Consider the following 10579-nt stretch of genomic DNA (forward strand, 5'->3'; position numbering starts at 1 on the left):
TATTTGCGGTCAACTATGACAGAAAAGAGACTATCAGTTTGGTTGTACTCAAATCAAAACGCACAAAGGCATTGCATCTAGATACATTGGTGAAGCTTTTTGCTGAGCAACATGGAAATCACAGCATTCAGCTGTTATAGTCATGTCATCTTTATGTTTTGCTCTCTGGCGAGCCTTTACAGAGCTGTTACATTTTGTTTTGGCACCTGAGAAAATCTGATATTTCCTTTAATAAAACCAAAAGTGTTAAAAGTAAAGTTAAAGATGTGATACTGGTGTAAATCCTGCTTAATATGAAGCAGTGTTGTTGTTTCTTTTTTTGTGTATGAAACTATCCAGAAATTACCTGTATGAACCTACTCACAAAATGTTTTGTACTTTTTCAGATTTATGGAGATTTTGCTGTTACATCCAGTACCTGCCTTTTTGTTGATTTGTTGATACAGCAGCTCTATCTACAGCATATTTACATGCATGAAATGTCCCTTTCATGTTGCCCTAACTGCTGTATGTCAAGTTACTGAGGAACAAATGGGGTAAATGTGTGTTCAGAGTAAACATTACATAGATGTCTGGTACCTTGTTTGGGAGACTAGACCCATTTATTTCTACTGTGTAGTTCTGCTCACTGTAGTACAGCTCAGTCCATAGATCTCTGATGGGTAACTTTTTCTTTCTATAGTTTTTCTTGTGCAAATGCTGCAAAGCTGCCTCTCTGACAGTCAATCTCACACATCTGCGACTCAGCACCTGTGTCTTACCTTAATACCTGTGATAATGCCCCTCTAGAAGTATTATCATTCTTCTATCTCCTATTAAGTGAGATCACATACGGTGTATTATTAATATGATTTGTTTAACATGAAACACTTATTGTACATAATATTCTCACCAAACTGTGATAACTGTGATTAAATTCAGTGTAAACAAACGCCATATGTTGCCACCCCTCAAAAATTCCTGCCCCCCTCTCGCCACCCCATAAATATTTTTCTAGATCCGCCCCTGTCTGGGAGGTAGATTCACTCACAACTGATCTGTTATGGATTGAGGTGCTGATCCATTCATGGATTTATAGATTAACAGACGGATTTTAAAGTAATTTCTCTGAGTTATAGGGAGCCAGTGGAAGGACTTCGGAACTGGGCTGATGTGTTCTACTTTCTTAGGTCTAGTGAGAACACGAGCAGCAGCATTTTGGATCAGCTGCAGCTGTCTGATGGACTTTATAGGCCAACCTATGAAGACACTGTTGCAGTGATCAATTCCACTAAAGATAAATGCCTGAATGCATTTTTCTAGATCCTGTTGAACATTAGTTCTTAATCCTGGAGATGTTCTTCAGGTGATGAAAGGCTGACTTAGTAACTGCCTTAATGACCCTCTGTAGGTTCAGGTCTGAGTCCATCATGACACCAAGAATATAGCCATAATCAGTGTTTTCTAGCTGTAGTAGTTGAAAATGTTAGCTAACTCTGGATCTCTCCTCCTTTGGTCCGAAGATTAATACCTCAGCCAGGTATTAAAACCTGGCTGTGTGTTTCCTGTATGGGGCCACATTTTAGAGTTGCCTTTTGTATCTCGGCTTCTTTCTGTATGTCTGCTTCTGTCTCCTTGAAACCCAGTCAGCCTTGGCAGATAAACTGAGCCTGGTTCTGCTAAAGGTTTCTTCCTATTCAAAGGGAGTCCACTGTCACTGCATCCATGCTTGGTGTGAGAGTTTGCCTTTGAGTCAATGAATCGATGCAATCAGATGGCTTTCCTTAGATAGAAAACTTTTAACCAATCTGACTGGATGATCTGGTTGAATTGTCTCAAGTGCCTTGAGGTTGTTGGAATTGCTAATTCCAATTACCTGTCTAACTCTGCCCGGTTGCTCATTACCACTCATCTTATCCACCTGCTTCTGCCTTTATTAAAGGTAATCCCATCCAGCTACCATACCAGATTATTGCTCTTGTTCTTGTTTTCGGGGGCCAGTGGAGAGAGTGTTTTCAGCGTTCTGTAGTGTTTCTGATCTCCTGTTCCTAATCTGCCTCTCATCCACTGAGTGTGCCTGTTCAGGTCTGAACATTCTCCCTGTACTGTCTGTGGACTCCTGGATATCTGAACCACCCTGTTCCGGTTCTTATCTGTATCCCTGACCAGGCTTCTGTTTCCCGGACCTATGAGTCTTCCAGTTCTGTTTTGATGTTGTTAGATAAGCCGAGGCTTCGATGCTTGCATCAATAAATAGAGGGGATGGTCTCCCCGATGCATGGATCAAGGCTTGATTCATTTAGGGAAGGGGCCAAAATTGATGACGTCTGATGCCTCGCTACCGTGATACCATGTGACCGCTTCAGGAAGTGGCTCGGAGCATGCTAGAATATCGACAGGCTTTAAAACAGCCTAAATACTCAGTCAAGATGTAGGAGTTTGCAGGAGATTTGTGGTCAGTTGAGTTTTTTGATAAGGTTTGGAGATAGTGGAGAGGACAGGTATGGGGCCAGCTAGAAAGAGAAGGATGTCACTTTTGTGGGAGCATTTTGACCTGATTTCTCCCAATGAGGTAAGATAAACGTATTGAATCTAACCTGTTTAAGATTCATTCGATTTTTGTTTTCATCAACCATTTATTTTCATTGACTCCTAATGTATTTATAGGTGAAGTGTTCATTGTGTTCCAAAAAGTTGGGATACAATAACAACAAGAGCTGAATGAGCTCTTGCTTCCTGATGACTGGACAGAGCTTTGATGAACACCCTAGGCCTCCACTTGTCATGAAACCACTGGAGGGGATTTATTATTTATTTTGTGTCTAGTTATTTCTTTTACATCTTACTCTTGCTAACATCTTTTTTTCCCTCTTTTAGGTAGCATGCTGTGACATCGTTTAGGCCAGAAAATTAGGAAATGTGACTGCAGATGCCACTGTTGAAGTCCAGCTCTACTTTTCAGAGGCCAACATAGGCGTGGAAAATCCATTGGAGAATTGGGAGGGGAAGAAACTCCAGTACCACAATTTTTCACAGACTTGCACTTCTCTTCTTATGTTTTCAAAGGCCAGTGACGTAAAAAAAAAAAAGGAATAGATTGAAGCCAAAAAATGGACTGAAGTGTTAAACAAGGTCAGTGATTCACATGGATAATTATCCCGTCAGATTATCATGGTCACTAATCTGTGTTTTTCTCCAACCAGGCATGGGTTGCGCTGCACCTTCGCCACTGATACTGAGGATCCACAGCCCGCTTCTGTTTTTTAATAAATGCCTTTAAGTATTCCACCGTCTGTCTCGCCTGAATTCTGGATCCTACTTTCGGAGCTCATTACAGAATAATCTGGCCACAATAATGACCCATTGGCAGACCATGGCATTTGCACAATGTTTTTTGAGTCTGGCATCTTGAGATTCTGGGTTACCCACGCGTTCGGGCTGTTTCTGTGTAACTGTCAGACACGGATTCTGTCAGAATCCATGTCTGACAGTTAGACACGGACAGTCAGACACGGATTCTGTCAGAATCCGTGTCTGTCTACCCCTGAACTGTTTGGAGGTGGTTATGATCTGTATCTAGTTTTTCTGATTCCACTGTCTGTCTCGCCTGAATTCTGGGTCCTACATTCTGAATTCATGACACCTTTTGTCATAAGAATGGGAAGATGGACCCAGTATTCAGGTGAGACAGACAGTGTTAAGTTTCAAGATGTTTATTAACAAAATCAAAACAAAAACCGAACAGAAACAGGTTACTGTAGATCTGCAGACATGCAGCAGCTGAAGGGGGAGGCCGGAAAACACCCATAACTGGCAATCTGGATGTGGGAGAAACACAGGTGAGTGACCACAATAATATTTTCTTATTTAACCTTAATTAAACCAGTAAAAATTCATGGGAGTCCTGGCAAAAAAGGCTGCAAAGATACACAAGAAACAGAGATACATTAAATTAAATGACTGGTATATAAAAAAGACATATCAAGTAAAACAATTACAGATCATTGAGGCTGCTTCAAATTCTTTCACTTTTAACTTAAAAGCATTTAAAGATTAAAAACTCAGTCAACTTCCAGTTTCTTTGTAAAAAATTCCATGCCCAAGGAGCTGCGTAGCTAAAGACTTTCTTCTCTAGTTCTGTGACTGAAGATGATTATCCATGTGTACCACTTACCTGGTTTAACAGTACAGTCAATTCTCTCAGGTGAGGCAGGATCCAGCCAAGGGACTGCCAACAAGATGCAGCACTGAGCCGTCTAGAGCGCAGCAGCCTCAGTGAGCAGGCAGGAGACAGATCAAGGTCACAGAAAGAGTTTAGAACAAGACAGTTCTGAGATCCAGGAGTCCAGAGCCCTACCAGGTGTGCCGACCCATGCAGAAACAGACAGATCCAGGGTTCCAGGAATCCACGGGGCATTTCAGGCAGGTTCAGAATTCTTTGAGTTCAGCAGTGAGCTCAGACACACTCAGACGGGCCCAGTGGTTTAGAGGAACAGACATGGTACTAGGAGATCTGCAGAACTTTAAACTGGCTCCAACCAGAGGCCAGGATCACGGGACTTAAAACTGGCTCCCCTTACCGCATGCCGAGCTCCATGCAGAAGAGCCAAAACTTGATCTCCCCGCCGAACGCCGAGCCAAACATCACTAGAAGATTCTCAGCAGAGAAGAGCTGGGACACAATCAGGAGCCGGGGAACAGACACTAAAATCCTCTCAATCCACTGGCTGCCAGGGACAGGATCATGAACCATAGAAATAACTCAAACTGAAACTAACGACAGTGGGGAAAAAAACTTGGAATGAACACAAATAATGATCTGACCCTGATAGCTGGGTTGAACAGTATATAAAGTAAAAGGAGCAGGTGGATAAAATGAATGATAATTAGAGAGGAGGAAGGATATGGCAGGTGAATGAAGTGAGTAATTAGATCAGCAAAGTGTCTCACTTTGTGAGTGCATTTGTCCTCAGTTTAAGGACAAATGCACTTTTTAGGGGGGAAAAAATCTATTTTTTCTAGTGTACTTAAGAGGCAGAACTGAAAAGATTATCATAAACGAGATGGTCTTGTCATTATTTTTTACATTAGCGACAATCAGTTAAACTCTTGCTGCACTCTTGAAAAGTCTTGAGCAATCAGACAAATGGTCACAGAGCTACTTAGGAAAATAAGTGATTGGATTAATTGAAGCATAGTTTTCTTTTTGCATTTGGATGCTGGAGTGTTTATTCAGTTTCGCAAAACCTTAGTTTGATCAGCTACAGCCCACAGATTTAGATCCAGCAACTCTACATTTCTTTAGGCCTTGAAATACAATGTAATGCTAAATCATGGGCTAAAAACTGGGAGTGTCATTGAAAGGTTTAAAATAATTTAAATGTCTACCAGTGAGAAGAAAATACCCCACCAGAAGGAGCTGCCAGCGAACAAGAAAACTTCAGACAACTGCTGGTGTCACCATTTTGTAGTAATCAGCTGATTAACCCATAAATTGGAAAGACATATTCACTGAAATTGGTCAAATTCTGAAAATTGCGTTTTCTTATGACATTTATTAATTTTTTTTGCTCTTAATGAAAACCCCTATAACAATTGTGAGACCAGCATTTTCTGATGGTGCTGTTTAAATCGTACCCAAGAAACAGAAATCACCTGAAGGGTCAAAGAGCCGAATGTAGGCAATGTCACTGAGCACTTTTGCAGCCAGTCGCATATAGTATAGTTGGTTAACAGATGACATATTGTATAATTTTAAAATGTTGCTAGTATTTGCATAATAAGCAAAACATACGTATGGTCTTTTTTGTCTGTGCTTGTTCTATTAGGAATATCAGAGGAGCCCAGATAGCGAAGAGAAGAGGAGGCATGAAGGGATGAAAGGAGTGGAGAGTGAACTGTGAATTAAAGAAAAAGGGAAGCAAAGGTAGGGGAGAGGAAAAGAATTGAATTTTACAGCTGTTTGCTGGGTTATTCTATATCTAACTACAACACTACCACTGTTCCCATGCTCAGTTACAGTACTGTTATAACCTTATCTGTGTTTGTGTGAGTTTAGTTTCAGATTCCTCTTTGGCATGTATTGAATGGAAAGCCGACAGTAAATATACGCTGTGTTGCTGTATGATAGACATGTAGTAACATGGTAATAATATGCATTTCACTACAATTCTTACACATGAACACACAAATAATGCTGTGCCAGTTAATAATTAGTTATTTGTTTTCAAAAAAATTAACTAAGTTCAAGTTCATTTGGTAAATCCTCCACAATAGAATCAATCCTCCACAATAGAAGCTCATATTTCCCCCTTTAAATGTGTGACCATAATATATAGAAAGAAATTAAAACTACTGCATGCAGTCAAGGTACACTACCGTTCAAAAGTTTGGGGTCACATTGAAATGTCATTATTTTTTAAGGAAAAGCACTGTACTTTTCAATAAAGATAACTTTAAACTAGTTTTAACTTTAAAGAAATACACTATACATTGATAATATGGTAAATGACTATTCTAGCTGCAAATGTCTGGTTTTTGGTGCATGATTATATAGGTGTATAGAGGCCCATTTCCAGCAACTATCACTCCAGGGTTCTAATGGTACAGTGTGTTTGCTCATTGGCTCAGAAGGCTAATTGATGATTAGAAAACCCTTGTGCAATTATGTTCACACATCTGAAAACAGTTTAGCTCGTTAGAGAAGCCACAAAACTGACCTTCCTTTGAGCAGATTGTCAGTTTATTCTTGTTCTTAGAAATGAAAGCTATTCCATGCGATAAATTGCTAAGAAATTGAAGATTTCCTACAACGATGTGTACTACTCCCTTCAACATTCTTGAGTATCTAAAATCCTTGAGAAAATATTTGCTAATCAAATGTGTGGACAAGAAGTTGAAAGATTTTATTCCAGTTCCAGAAATTTCCCACCAATCGACTCTAGAACACACTGTAGTAAACAAGTTAATTCACAATAATCACATTGATTTTTCTGTCTCAGACAAATCTGCCAGGGCCAAAGGATTAGGTTAGTAAAAATGAGTCAATTCCCTACATTTCAGTTCATGAGACAGTAAACATCTTATTATCTAAAAGAGTCTTTTGAGAGTTTATTTGGGATTAAGGATGAGTTTCTGACATTGTTAGGGAAATTGATAATTTAATATAAAATAATTTTTTTGGTTTATGAGTATTGTTGTCTGAAGACTTGTAAACAGGAAGGAACATAACATCCCACGTTCCTGCCAGAAAGTGGGACTGTATTGACTGAGTACTTCGGGCTATTTCTTTATTTTGCTTGGTTGTCAGAGAAAAACAAAATTTCCATGAGTTTATCACACTTGTAGCCCACCTTTTTGCATTTTGTGATTAGTTCACCCACTTTTTTTTCCACTGAAGTTCATCTGAAACTTTGAGCTTTCTGCTTCTTGTCATTTTTAAAAAATCTACAACAGTCTTTGATGAGAGAAATATCTCATGTTCAATAAACCACATTGCTTTATTTTTCTCTTAAGTCTTTTTTATTCCCATGAAATCTTGAAGGTTTGCTTTCAGATTAGTTCTTTAGTAGATGACATATTAATGCTACTTTTAGAACACCGTATTTCCAAATGAAAATCCACACATAAAGCTCAAGTTAATAACCTGATAAAGGAGTTTGAACACATTTAGAGACTCCAGTTGTAGAAGTCACTACCTTCTTATTCCTCTCCACCCCCACATTTATTAAAATCTCTAACCCACTCTGCCCTCACGCTTGAGCGAGGCTGCAGAAGAGTTTCTTCTTTTCTTTCACTCCTTTTTGATGGTCTAATACTCTTAGATTAAAAAAATCCTACCAAGGATTTTAAAATCAAGGACGAGGAGGAGGGTGAGGTGTTTAATTTAAAAAGACACAGAAGTAAGTTTTTAAACAAATAACTGAAGCAGATTTTAAAAGCAGGAAGGAAAGGATGTAAAGCATGTTTTGCGTGTGTCAGTGTGTGTGCTAGGAGAAGGCAACAACCTTGATCTACAGGGAAGAACACATCCTTCACTTCCTTGAAGGCAGAGCTCTGCACAGCGGAACAAAACGTTCAGTCATAGAACGTCTTCAGATCAACTCAATAATTCATTTGTCTGCGAAGGCGAGGGCTCTTTTGAAGTTGTAAAGGCACAGATGGCTTAGCCACGGCACAACACATAAAAACAAGTGCAGTAGTAAGGACACCTAACTTGATTTATCAGCCTGTTCCTGCACACATATCTGGCATATCTGGTTTCATGCTGTATGGCAGTGTGCAGGTCGAGCTATTACTTCACAGGTGCCATAGACGGGTCTTGGTGAATTAGAGGGACAATTTTTTCAAACCACTTTTTGCAACACTAGACGGACACCTCTTTCTGCTTATGCTAGAAAGATGTAGTAAACCTCAAAAATTCTGTTTGAGCTATACAACACAAATCTCACTTCAAATTGTAGATAAACACGTCATAACTCAAAATACAAGAACCTGATGCATTGCTGAATTAAGAGAAAAAAACATAATGAGGTACTTAGCTCCGTCCATGACACAAACAGTAATTGTCAGGGCCAACTTTATTTGTCAGGACTACGGCCATACACGTACACAAACATGAAATTTCTGTGTGTTAAAAAGGCCAAACATGGAGAAATGGAAAAGGACTAAACAAAAAGATGTGGACTGCATTTTACAGCACTAAGTATTAGAGCAACAGAATCCTATTTGTAAACAGGTAGAAAAATTTATGAATGGCAAATTTATGAATTAGCCCACAGACTAAACAAACAAATTGAGTGAACAAGATGAACTTACCCATTGTCTCACAGTAGATTTAAAATTTCTACTGAATCTTTTTGTATGAAAAGTACAGTAACCGATCCACACCAAGCAATATATACTGTGAAACATTTGTTCAACAGCCAGTTTGCCATTATAACTGCAACAGCATTAACATCCCATGTGTCCTGATGATACCACTGATGGACAATTCCTCACATTCCCATTTTCTATTCAGGATTTTGTTTTTGTTTCAAAGTTATACCCCGATTCCTTACAAAATCTCTTATGTTTTGGATAGAGCGACCAGCCAGAGCAGGATCTTCGGCCTTCTTGCATTGCTGGCATTCAATCATAGTGGCCAGTTATCCTTTTTTGATGTGTTCACCAAAATATTGCATGTCCACGGCAACCTCCACGGAAGACCATGGACGCTTTTTGGTTCTCCTAGTACTTTCCAGAGATGCTAGAAAAAAGACAAATAAATCATTAATGAAAACCAACTCCACTTTAAACATTTTTTAATTAAGGAAATTTGTGTTTAGTATATTATTTGTTGCAACAATTTTTCTTGGCTATAAATTATGTACTGATGTAATTCCTCTTTAGTCCCCTTTTAAAATATCCATTCATTAGGAAAATGTATTTGTGGAACAAGCTACAGAAATGAGAATGTGGGTTGCACATATGAAAATTAATTTCTGCCATTTCCAAAGAGCTTATTCTTCTTGACGCTTGCTTGGTAAGTGTTGTTGCTTATATGATTGAATTCTGAAGAAAAGGCATATTTGTAATTAAAAAAATTTATTTGTTTGACAAACAGGCCTCAGCAGCTTGTGAAACATCCAATACTTAAAGACTAATCTTGTTTCCCAGTGAAGGAGATCCCACTCAGCACCATCTTAGTAACTTCACCAAAAGACGTTTTCTCTACAGGTGCAGCATCAGTGAAGGGCCGATGGTTGAGAACACTGGTTGACTAAATCTAACTTAATAACCCAGTGCTTTACAATTTTTTGCTGCTTTGCTTTTTTGAAAAAATTATAACTATGTGAATGCATTACGAATTTAAACAGGCATAGAGAAAGTCTATAAACATTAGTCTCATTACTGATCACTAAATTACATCTATTTTCTAGCATCTGACCATTGACTGTATGAAAATTGATCATCTTAATACAGGGTACCGTATTACATGGTATGTGCGTGGTAGTTTATTTAAGCCAGATGATATATTGTCTAACATTTCAGCTCACAGTGTCCCGCAGAAAGAGAAGAATGGTAACCATAATACTTTGGGTGGTGTGGATACTTTTGACCATGCTTCAGTTGTGCTTTTATAATCAAGTAACTTGGTGTTGTGTGAATTTGTGTACGTGTGGTAGCATTAACCAGAATGTTTATCCGTGTTCTTTTTTCTGCTGAGCTCTATGTCCTTTTTTTAGTTTTCTGTTGGGTTTGACGCATGAGAGAGTTTACTTTGTGCTGAGAGAAAGAAAGAAGTTCACGGTGACAAATATGGGTGTGTGATATGTCCAGTGCTACAACAACTTATAACAAAAGTCATTGAGCTGACGTGCGCACTAAAATAAGACTCAAACGGTGAGTGGAAAATTGACCAGCTTCTGCAAAACAAGGATGAGAACACAGAAAGCTAAGCAAACCAGGTTACCTAGAAAAAGACATAAGACAAATTACATGCTTGTTGGGAGGTTGCGTCGCTGGGCCTTGTTAATGGGGGATACAAGTCCTACCTTACAGATAGATCCTTCTGTGTGTAGGTGGGGCAGTTTTCTTACTGGGGGGTACCTCTGACCTT

This window comes from Cyprinodon tularosa, unplaced genomic scaffold (genome assembly GCF_016077235.1).
Source record: "Cyprinodon tularosa strain WSP-4 unplaced genomic scaffold, ASM1607723v1 ctg405, whole genome shotgun sequence".
Taxonomy (NCBI): Eukaryota; Metazoa; Chordata; class Actinopteri; order Cyprinodontiformes; family Cyprinodontidae; genus Cyprinodon; species Cyprinodon tularosa.